The following is a 12,597-nucleotide window of genomic DNA, read 5'->3' on the forward strand; positions in this document are numbered from 1 at the left end:
TCATATTTGAGGAACAAGTTTGCCGAGTGTATAATTCTTGGTTGAAAATTTTTCTCTTTCAGGGTTTTATATATGCCATCCCATTGCCTTCTCGCTTTCATGGTTTCTGCTGAGAAATCAGACCTTATTCTTACTGGTTGTCCTTTGTAAGTAACTTTTTTGTTTTTTCTGTGCTGCTTTCAGGATTCTTTCTTTGTCTTTGTTTTGATGCATTTGATGATGATATGTCTTGGTGATTTTCTTTTGGGTTCTATGCTGTTTGGGGTTCTTCGGACTTCCTGAATGGATATATTCTATTCTTTCATCTTATCAGGGAAATTCTCCTCTAACAGATCTTGGACAATTTTCTCAGTAGTTTTATTTTTCTCTTCCTGTTCTGGAATTCCAAGGACACAAAAGTTATTCCTTTTAATGGTATCCCACATGAACCTTGGGCTTTCTTCATTTTGTTTTGATCTTTTTATCTGATTGATCCTTTTCCAGAGAATTATTCAAGTATTTGTTTCAATCTCATTAATTCTGTCTTCCGTTGCATCAATTCTATTTCTTTGCTCTTTCAATCTGTTAGAAACCCTAGGAGGGGTCGCTATGAGTTGGGGCCGACTCGACGGCACATAACAACAACAATAATCTATTTCTGACAATTTAGTATTAACCTTCTGTATTTCTATCTGTAGATTTAGAATCATTTCTAATTTTTCATTTATTTTGTCATTTTGTTCTTGTATTTTCTTCCCAAATTCTTCTAAGTTTTCTTTCTGTGTTTTCTTTGGTCTGTCTCTCAATCCTTTGAAGATACCTAAATATAATTCTTTGGATTTCCTTGTCAGAGAGTTCCAATGCTGCTTCTTCTTCAGGGATGTGTTCTAGGTCTGTATTCTGCTCCCTTGTTTCTGACACTTTATCGTACTTCTTTGTGTGGTTTGTGATGGTCTGTTGTCTCTGAGACATCATGGCATTATTGTAATTAGATCTCTGTTAACTGTTTGTGAAGAGCAGCTAGGGGTGAGTCAGGCTCTTCTTGGTGGTTGTTTATCACTGGGTCATTGATGGAGAAGGAAGTGGTGGCTCTCACTCAGTAAGTGAAGTTGCAGGAGTTGTGGGTGTAGTTGTGTCATATGGGGACTGTTGCTGTCTTTCACTCAGTTAGACAAAAGTAACAATTGTATAACCATCAAAAAAATAAAAGCCCATGGAGATAAAAATACACAATGTAATCATACAAGAACAGTAACCAAAAAAAGAAAATAGGGAAAACGAAGAAGAAGAAGAAGAAAAAAAAAAACCCTGCAATGTCTGGGGAGAGGGCAATAAGACAAAAAAGGCAGAGAAGGAGAATAATGAAGAAAAAAATGGGAAAATAACAAAAAGAGAAACAAGGAACAGGGTTTACTATGAGAAAGAAAGAAAAATCACAATCAGGAACAGGGAAAAGGAAAAAAAGCTGAAAACTAGAACCTGGTAAGAGAAGAATAAATACTAATAGTAAAAAGGACAAAATTAATAATAATAGTAGTAGTTTTAAAACAGACAAAAACAAACAAACTAAAAAACAGAGAAAAGAAAAAAATATGGGAGCAGGGTCAGGCAGGGCAGCCAGGCTTCATCTGAGCACACCGACGGGGATGTAATTCCTGCCCAGAAAGTGGGTGGGTGTGAAGGATGGTTGTACCTCCATTCACCAAGAGGGTGTAGAGTATAAGAGTAACAAGGGAAATGTCACACCTTTCCAGTCATCCGTGTCTGGAATGTCCTTGGGGTTTCTGGGAAGTGGAGCCTGTTCTTAGGTCTCTGGAATCTGGGAGAACGCTGTCACATTAAATATCCAAAATGATCAAACTACTTGTAAACATTCAAAATGTCTGCACCCTCTAGATGGACAAAAGTCCATAGCTCAGCCCGCCTTCCTTTTCGCTACTTCCCCTTTTATTCTGCAGCCACCAGAGCAGTCCTCTGTGCAGTCCCTGGCTAGCAGGGCTTATTTTTATTTAATTCTTAGGTCCTACCACCACTCGCCAATATCCAAAAGTTTGTCTGTGCTGTCAGGATCTCTGCCAGACTGCAACTCCATATGTTTCCTTTTTTGGTGTTTAACGCAAATTCTTTTGCCGGTTGGAATTTAGTCTACTTCTATATCTGTGTTAATTGTTTCCCCTTTTCTTTGTTGAAGAAGGTCTGTGCAGTCTTTCTGCCTATTCCACCATCTTACTGGACTCTCAGAACTCCTCCATAAGGTTTTCAATGGCTGATTTTTTTGGAAGTATATCATCAGACCTTTCTTCTGCAGTGCCTTTTAGTGGACTCAAACCTCCAACCTTTAACTTAGCAGTTGAATATAATAAACATTTGTATTACTAAGAGACAGCCTCTTTCCTTACTTACCTATTATGTTCTTTTCTGTCTTAATCAACATTTTTCTGATTGGTATTCTCTAGCCCATACCATTTCTTCATATATTCTACTTAAAAAAAAAAAAAAAAAATCCCTCATAGCTTATTAGAAAAAAGGTAAAATTCCAAAAGTAAACCTGAATAACATTTACAATTTACTAAAAGTTAAAAGACAGATTAGTACTTTTAGTATTTTTTATTTTAGCAATGCTGTGATATTGACTTTAAGGAGCTCTGTTTGCATAGTGGGTAAGGAATTTGGCTTCTAACTATTTGGTTACCAGTTCAAACCCACCAGCTGCTCCACTGGAGGAAGATGAGGTAATCTATGTCCATAAATATTTACAGCCTTGAAAACCCAATGGGGTTCAATCTGAGTTGGAATCAACGCAATGGCACTGTTTTTTTTTTTTTTTGGTTGGGTGATATTGACTTTATCACATCTTTTCTTATGGTTTAATAAAATGAGGTTTAGGGATATTAAGAAACAAACAACAGCAACAGCAACAAAACCAACTTTCTCAAAATGCTCCCAAATCAATAGTAGAGGTAGAATTCAAATCTGTGTCTTTGACTCTAAAGAACTTTCCATACACCTGGAAGGCTTCAAACTAAAATTCCTGTGTGACAATATTAATGAGAACATACAAAAAGGGCCTTTGTGAACTGGACACTCTGGGAACTCTGCTTTTATCCTCCACAAAGGAGCAATGGCTTCTTATCCATAGTCAGCTGTTACTCATGGAAATGAGAACACAGACTTGCTAAATTTTTTCTAATATCTCAAGGAAAATGAGACATCTGAATATTAGGGTAAAAGTTTTGATTTTTAAAAGTTGTTACTTACTTTATAAGTCTGCAAACACCTCAGGGGAAGCCAACATATGATACATGCAGGTTAAGCACTATCACAAGGCTCACTAGTTCTTCACAAGACCTTGTTACTCTGACTTCTTTCTATCCCTTCTCATCTTAAACTGGTTACTTCCCTGGTCCCTATTATTTATTTTTCTTTCCCCATCCTCATTCCACCATTATAACCTACAATCTTCATTGTAAATATTCTCCCTCTGGTTTTCTCACAAGCTTTCTCCTCCTTGCTTTTTGCCACCTTCCAAAAACCACAATACTACGGGATATAATCATGAATGGCTATTTATAAAGCAGATGGAAGTAATAGGACTGAAGAGCCACCATCCACAAAGCAAGAAACTTTCTACTCAGGAAGCCAGCAAAGGGAAATGGAATTAGAAATTATGTTATTTCAGTTAGATTTTAATTAGCTTCTGTCTTGGAACCATTGGATCAGTTGCCGAATAATTCAAAAAGCAACCATATTTGCATCTGTTACTCCTAAGAATAGCAATTTTTCAGCATATGATCCATATTTTATTCAGATAATGAGAGGGAGGAGGGAAATCCAGTGAGGGAAGGATTTCAGATTAAATAATCAGTGTCAACAAAAGCAGTGTAGATGGGCTAGCCCAAGACTTTATGAGCACTCCTCAATGGCCTTGCCATAATTTTACAAGGAATTAATAAGGAAAGGGTCAAGAAGCATTTAATTAGCAGCATACTCTAACTTATTATCAAGCTCTAACAACCCTAATGTAAACATGCTCAAAAATTAGGAAAGGCAGCCACTGTAGCCAAGTACATATGAAATGGCATGATCAAGAGAGACATTTGGAGAGGGAGTCCAAAGTTGGTAGTTGAGTCCTGGTGCTTGGCCTTAAGAGCTTGCAGGTTTTATCATCCCAGCTTCTCCTCAATAGCACTCCTCTATACTTCCTCTGGGGGAGCTCCGGTAGCATAGTGCCTAAAGCACTTGACTGCTAACCACAAGGCTGGTGGTTCAAACCCACCCACCACTCCTTGGAAGGAAGATGGGGCAATCTACTTCCATAGTGATATTGCCTTGGAAACCCAAGGAGGGGTTGCTATGAGTCAGGTCCGACTCGACGGAACATAACAACAACAACAACAACAATACTTCCTCTACACTGATCTCAGCTGAAGCAAAATATCACACAGTGAGTGGGGCTTATTTGATTTCCCAAGGCTGTGCAAGGATTTTGATCATAATTTTGCAAGATCTTCTTTTTCTGACAAAAAAACATTTCTGAGTCTATGAAGTTGATAAAAATGCTTTTCCCATGAGCATAATATACAAGTGGATATCTGTGAACTTCTCTTGAGAAAATGTGTTTCTGAGACTAAACAACTCATGCCCTTTGTTTCCTCTGGAGACCAGTATTCCTGCTCTTGGAAAAGTGTGTAACAGAAAAATCTTTCAGCATCATTTCTGTCTGTTGGTATGTATTTTGTAACATGTCAGAATAAGTACTTAAGTGTCTGTCCTGCTGTAAATTAATATTCATATATTTAACTGTGGTCCTTTCCCCTTCTTAGAGGTTGCTGAAATGATGATTGCTCAATGATCTGCACTGATTTATCCCTCAGATTCTCTCCACCGAAAGGGTACTTCCTCTCAGGACCATTGCAGGAAGGTTACACAATTAATGACTCTATTCTTTAAATTCCCAATCACTTACATTGTGTACTTCTATGATGTCTGAATCTTTTACAGAGGGAATGTATTAATGTAATACCTGAATAATACACTTTTTTTTTTTCAAAAATACGTTTTAAAAAGTCCTCTTTATGGAAATAAATTCAACATTGTAGATTTGATTATGTTATCATATGCAATCAGAAATAAAAGTATGCTACCAATACTTGCAAAACTCGTTAATAGCTATTCATCCATTACTACAAATATTAGCTCTATCTCCTGCATTACCATTAGAAAAGTGTTTTTCTGTAATGCTATACATGATCTCTAAGCAAGATCTGTGTTATTTATGCAGGACAAATATCACCATGACTTATATTCTTTCAGAACTACTTTCTTTAACAACCCTGTGTAAATTAGCAGCCCCTAACAACTGCTGCCCCCTTTACTCTATAATGTTAGTTTTCTTTTTTGTTCATAAAATTTATTACTATTAAAAATAATGGCTTTTACTATTAAAAATAATAATAACCAAATACAAGGCTAGGAATTAATGCATAGACAGGTGAGAAGAGCAGGTGGTGGTAGGTGAACGGGAATACACCCGAGACCAAGGATATATTTTGGTGAAGAAAATCTTACATATGCATTTGTGCTACAAAATTAACCACATACTTTACAGAAGCAACAGAAAGTGCTAGAGTAACTTCTCAGAGACAACCAAACATCTTATGAGAGAGAATCACTAGGCCTGGGGGCTCAGGACCATAGTCTTGGGGGACATCATATTCAATTGACACACATAATTTATAAAAATTTTGTTCTGCAACCTAATTTGGTGAGTAGTGACTGGGGTCTTAAGAGCTTTTGAGCGGCCATCTAAAATGCAACTATTTGTCTTCTCTTGTCTGGAGCAAAGAAGAGTGAAGAAGATCAACATAAGCTGGAAACAATAGTCCAAGGATAAGAAGGAACATGAGGACCTCAGCTGAGATCAGAACAACTATATGGTACCCAGCTACCAATGCCAGCCACTCAGAAAGGGGTAAAATCTGGAGATCCTGTATAGAGTAGGAGGAAAAATGTGGAAAAAATTCAAAAACACAAAAATGACCAGAATTGCTGGTTGAGGAGAATTTGGTGGAACCTCCAGGATTATGGCCCTGAATTACCCCTCAAGCCTAGAAATGGACTCACTTACATAGATGAGCTCTCAGCCCAATAGTAGAAAGACCTACATACAGAACACCTACCCTAGGTTAACGAACCCATTTCCTCTAGGGAGATGCACCCCTTGGATCAGTCAGCCATGAGACACCAGAGGAGTAGCACTCACATAGGGGGAAATTTGGAAGAGAGGAATGAGAAGGGCACAGGGAGGGGGTGGTCACAGACAGGAGGGGGGAGGAGAGTGTTTTGTGGTTGGGGATGGCAATAGGGGCCATGAAATCAGATGTACATGAACTGCTAAACAAGTTTGCTATATAAATTTACACCCAAACACAATAAAAAGAAAAATAAATAAATAATGGTTTATTGTTGTCCTTGTTAGCTGTCATGTTTGTCTTGAATGTAAATACCTTGAGGGAACAGATCATATTCTTTGTGCCCCAAATAGGGCCTAGCACATAGGAAGTTTTAATAAATATGTGTTTAACATTCAATGAATATATGTTGCTGACTTCCCATTTAGCCAGACCTTGTCCAGGCATGGAATACCTGGACCAATAAGCAACAACATGATGAATGGGTAAAAGACTGATGTTGTCAGGGATTTTATTTTACTTGCATCCATAATTAACACCCAAAGAAGCAGCAGTCAAGAAATCAAATGGTACACTGATCAAATATGCTGCAAAAGACCTCTTTAAAGTGTTGGGGAACAAAGATACCATTTTGAAGACTACGGTGTGCCTCATCCAAGCCAGGTTGCCTCATATACATGTGAAAGCTGGGCAATGGATAAAGAAGACAGAAGAGTTGATGCCTTTGAATTACGGTGTTGGTGAAAAATACTGAAAATACCATGGACTGCCAGGAGAATGAACAAATCTGTCCTGGAAGAATTGTAGCCAGAATGCTCCTTAGAAGCAAGAATGGCCAAACTGTCTCATCTACATTGGTCATATTGTCAGAAAGGACCAATCTTTGGAGAAAAAAGGATGTCATGTTTGGTAAAGTAGAGGGTTAGCAAAAATAGGGAAGACCCTCAGTGAGATGGATTGACACAGTTGTTGAGGCAATGGGCTCAAGCATAGCAGGAATTAGGACAATGATGCAGGACTGGGCAGTGTTTTGTTCTGTTATAAGTAGGGTCTCTACGAGTTAGAACTGACTCAACAACACCGAAAAACAACAAATAACAACATTCTAGGCATGAGGATATAAGAGTGAACATAGGCAAGATTATTTCCCTTATCAGTGTACAATTTAGTAGAGCAAGAGGGACAATATACAATTACATAAATCAATCAATAAGAAACAACAACAAAAAAAAAACAACTAGTAATATGCCATAGAAAAAATATATATCCTAGGTAAAGAATTAAAACAGGATGATGTACATTTGACCTAAGGCTGATCTTGAGGCACTCCAGTCAAAAGGCCCAGTGCAGGAGGTTGAAGATGAGTGCAGAAGATTAAAGTAGTGGGATGAGGAAAAAAGAGGGCTTGTCTAGCATGAAGACCCCAATATGCATGCTATTCCATAACCCAGCCTGCTACACACTGCTGCCTCTTTTTCTCTCCAGATTAATGAATAGAAACTTGTTTGTCCTCAAATCTTAACTCAAGTGTCATCTAGTCTCTGAAAATACCATGAAGTACCAGAAGAATGAACAATTCTGTCCTGGAAGAAATGCAGCTGGGATGCTCCTTAGAAGCATTCCTCTCCCTTCTTCCCAAGAAGAGCTAGCTGTCATGCCTTTTGATGTCACTGTCCCCTACATACACTTTTATATTAGTATCTGTACCATTTCACTCCAATTTTTTGCTCACATAATTTTCTTGATCTCCTTCAGGACAGTAAGTTCTTTGAGTACTGGTACTGTCGTGTTTCACCATTATACCCAGAATTCAGTAGAGATCCTGATTCTATGTTCTTGAAAATTATTTGTTAGATTGAGGGGTAAATAGGTACATGTAATTATGGATAACATTAATTGTTTTATTGACTATGGAAAAACATACAACTGTGAAGATGATAACAAATAATATATAACATTGCAAAGACTGGGAATTCCAGAACACCTAATTGTGATCATGCAAATCCTATATATAGAACAAGTCAGTCATTCAAAAAGAACAAGGGGATACTGTGAGGTTTAAAATCAGAAACATGTACATCAGGGTTATATTCTTTACTCATAATTATTCAACCTGTATGCTGAGGAAACAATTTGAGAAGCTGAACTACATGAAGAAGAAGGTGGCATCAGGATTGGAGAAAAACACTAACAATCTGCGATATGCAGATGACACAACCTAGCTTTCTGAAAGTGAAATGGGCTTGAAGCACTTACTGATGAAGATCAAAGACTGTATACCTCAGTACGGATTACACCTCAACATAAAGAAAGCAAAAATCCTCAAAACTGGACCAGTGAGCAACATCATGATAAACAGAGAAAAGATTGAAGTTGTCAAGGATTTCATAGTACTTGGATCTGCAATGAATGTCCATGGAAACAGCAGTCAATAAGTGAAATGATGGTATATGCAATCAGCAAATCTGTTGCAAAAGACCTTTAAAATGTTAAAAACCAAAGATGTTACTTTGAGCATTAAGGTGTGCATGACCCAAGGTGTGGTATTTTCAATAGCCTCATATGAATGCAAAAGTTGGACAGTGAATAAAAGGAAGATCAAAAAACAATTTATGTCTTTGAATTATGTTGGGGAAGGATATTGAATATACCATGGACTTCACAAGAAGGAACAAATCTTTCTTGCAAGAAGTAAAGCCAGAATGCTCCTTAGAAGCAAGGATGTTGAGACTTTCTCTCATGTACCTGGGACATGTTGTTTGGAAGGATCAGTCCCTTAAGAAAGACATCATGTTTGGTAAAGAAGAGAGTCAGCTAGAAAGAGGAAGACTCTAAAAAAGATGAGTTGGCACAGTGTCTGTAACAATGGGCTCAAACATAGCAATGATTATGAGGACAGCACAAGACTGCTCAGTGTTTCATTCTGATATACATAGGGTTGCGTGAGTCAGAACTGAGAAAATGGCAGCTAACAATTAAAACAGAAGGGTACTGAAAGACTCTTCCATTCCTAGTATTTCATGATTCCTATTTCTACTTTTCCCCATCTCACAGATTCTCCTTATATACTACTTGCTTTATTTTCTTGCGGTTCCTTTTGAATTTATATGTATGATCACCATTCTACAGTTTTTGTCATGAGATGAATGCTAAAATTACCTTGAGCCTACTTCCTCATGCTTCTATTTCACCTACCCCCAAATACCCATCATTTTCTATGGCCTAGATTTTACTGACTCATTGATTTTATTTCAACATTTCAAGTCTTAGTCAGTCAAGTCATATGCATCACTGCTTCCAGATTTCAGTGGTTGAATCTATCTGTCCTTTGATGTACTTATTAACATTGAAAAAATATTAGACAATGTATTTGTGCCCAACAGATGAAAAGCATATTCATGCTATCATAATGATAGTGAAACTCTAAATTTAAACTGTCATAATCCAAACGTGGCTAAATTTATCTCAAACAGATGAAATAATTCCAGAAGTTCCCCTAAAAGTTACAGTATTTTCATTATTGCCATTAAAATTTCACATGCACACATCAGATATGTCTCAAATTTCAGAGTCTTGAAACAGATATGTGATATCTCAGAGAGTGCTAAGGAAACAGAAGTCACAGAGTACTGCTACATACTTGTTCCAGTTACCTACCACTCTGACAAGAATATACCACAAATGGTGTGGCTTGAAGAAACAGGAGTTTATTCTCTTACAGTTTGGAGGCTTCAATTCTGAATTCAAAGTGCCAGGCTCTGGGGGCTGGGTGAAAGCCCCTCAACCTTGGGCTTCAGCTCTGCCTCCAGCTCCCAGCCCACTGAAGCTGAAGGCTTTTTTTCACTCAGCTGCTGGCTGCTGAGGCTGACAAGCCCAAGTTTGACAAGTAAAAAGGCATGGTCCTGATATTACCAAACCACATGGAAGGCCATTAATTCAAGTTCATTCAAAGTCCCAAGATTGGCAGAGCACGGTAGGCTGCTGAATAATGATTTAGCTACAGGCAGGGTTCAAGAGGACCACAAGCTAGAGACCATTCCCAAAGCTGTTTCTTATATACAGGAAGCAGACCACATACCCTAAGCAGCTAATCAGCTGCTCCAATAGATTCCACCATGGAGTTAATTACCAATCTCACCACAGGGTGAGAAAACATTCAGCTGCCAAGCCACTCAACGAGGCCCAGCCAACTTAACACACAAACTTAATCACCACAATACTATACAAACAATTCTGTGCAGATCACTCAATCTAACCTAGTAGATTATTTGGAACAGGAACAATATTTGTTCTTTTAACTGATGAGATTCTATACTGTTTCCTTTGTATATTTTTCATTCCTTGTGAAAAGGCAACATAATATATATTCAAGGATTAGACACCATGGATACAGGCTTTAAGATTGGTAGATACATCTGCCTAAGTTACCTATTTACAAATGTAGGTAGTTAGTGTTCTCATTGCTTAATATTGCATTTTGAAATACACTTCTTATCACCCTTTCAGGTTCAGGAGCCAATGCACAGACTCACACTGGGCATTTTAGGACCCAATTTTAGCAAGTGGGTGTTTTAATCTTCTACTTCCCGACCAAAGAGGGTAGAGAACATGGAACAAAAGAATGGACATTTATGTGTTAACAGTATACTTAAGGGACCATCTGATTTTTGATAGGAAAAGGTAAAAAGACATAATAAGCTAATATTATAGTTTTTTTTTTGTTGTTGTTGTTGTTTTTTTAGGTTGAATATCTTAGTCTTTAAGGTGACATCCTTCTCCAGGGAATGGTCCCTTCTTACAACATGACCAAAGTAGGTGAGATGAAGTCTGACCATTCTTGCCTCTATGGAGCATTCTGGTTGCACTTTCTTCAGGACAGATTTGTTAGATCTTTTAGAAGTCCAAGGTACTCTTAGCATTCTTCACCAGCACCACAACTCAAAAGCATCAACTCTTCTTTGGTCTTCCTTATTCATTGTCTAGCTCTCACATACATTTGAGGTGACTGCAAAATACCATGGTTTTTGTCAGGCACACCTTAGTCCTCAAGGAGATATCTTTGTTCTTCAGCACTTGCAAAAGGTCCTTTGCAGCTGATTTACCCAGTGCTGTATGTCATCTGATTTCCTGACTGCTGCTTCCATTGGTGTCGATTGTAGAAGCAAGCAATATGAAGTCTTTGACAATTTCAATCTTCTCCATTTATCATGATGCTTCTTATAGGTCCAGTTGTGAGAATTGTTGTTTTCTTTATATTGAGATGTCATCCATACTGCAGATTGAGATAGACTAGGAAGAAATAAGAGGCCATCCACTTCTCAAAAAATTGGCCAGGGAAACCCTATGAATAGCAGAGAAACACTCTCTGATACATTGCTGGATAACTTTATGAATAGCCCTGAAACATTGTCAGATACAGTGCAGGAAGACCAGCCCATTTAGGTTGTAAGGCACTCAAAATATGAGTGGGAAAGAACAGCATCATCAGAGTAGAACCAACCTTAATAATATGGATAAAGTAAAGCTTTTGGGACCTCCATTTGCTGATATGGCACAACTCAATTTGAGGAGAAACAGCTTCAAACATCCATTAATAATCAGAACAGGGAATGTACGAAGTATGAATCTAAAAAAACTGGAAGTTGTAAAAAATAAAACAAAACACATAAAGATTGATATTCCAGGTATTCATGAGCTGAAATCAACCAGTTTTTGGCCATTTTTAATCAGAGAACCATGTGATCTACCATGCCAGGAATGACACTTTGAAGAGGAATGGTGTGGCATTCATCATCACAAAGGATGTTTCAGGATCTGTCCTGAAGTACAATGATATCACTGATAGGATAATATCCATACGCTTACAAGGAAGATCAGTTAATATTATCATTATTCAAATTTATGCACCAACCACCAAAGCCAAAGATGAAGAAATTGAAGATTTTTATCAACTTCTGCAGTCTGAAATTGACTGAACATGCAATCAAGATATGTTAATTATCACTGGTCACTGGAATGCAAAAGTTAGTAACAAAGAAGAATTACTGGTAGTTGGAAAATTTGGTCTTGGTGACTGAAATAATGCTGGAGATAGCATGATAGTATTTTGCGAGACCAACGACATACCCATGGCAAATAACTTTTCACAACAACACAAATGGCCACTATACATGTGAATTTCACCAGATGGAACACAGAGGCATCAGATTGACTACATCTCTGGCAAGAGGTGATGGAAAAGTTCAATATCTTCAGCCAAAACAAGGCCAGGAGCTGATTGCAGAACAAATCATCAATTGCTCATTTGTAAATTCAACTTGAAGTTGATGCCAATTAAAATAAGTCTATAAGAGCCAAAATATGACCTTGAATATATCCCTCCTGAATTTAGAGACCATATAAAGAACAGATTTGATGCACTGAACAC

Source organism: Orycteropus afer, unplaced genomic scaffold, assembly GCF_000298275.1.
Source record: "Orycteropus afer afer isolate SDZICR_OR568_19922 unplaced genomic scaffold, OryAfe1.0 scaffold00221, whole genome shotgun sequence".
Classification (NCBI taxonomy): Eukaryota; Metazoa; Chordata; class Mammalia; order Tubulidentata; family Orycteropodidae; genus Orycteropus; species Orycteropus afer.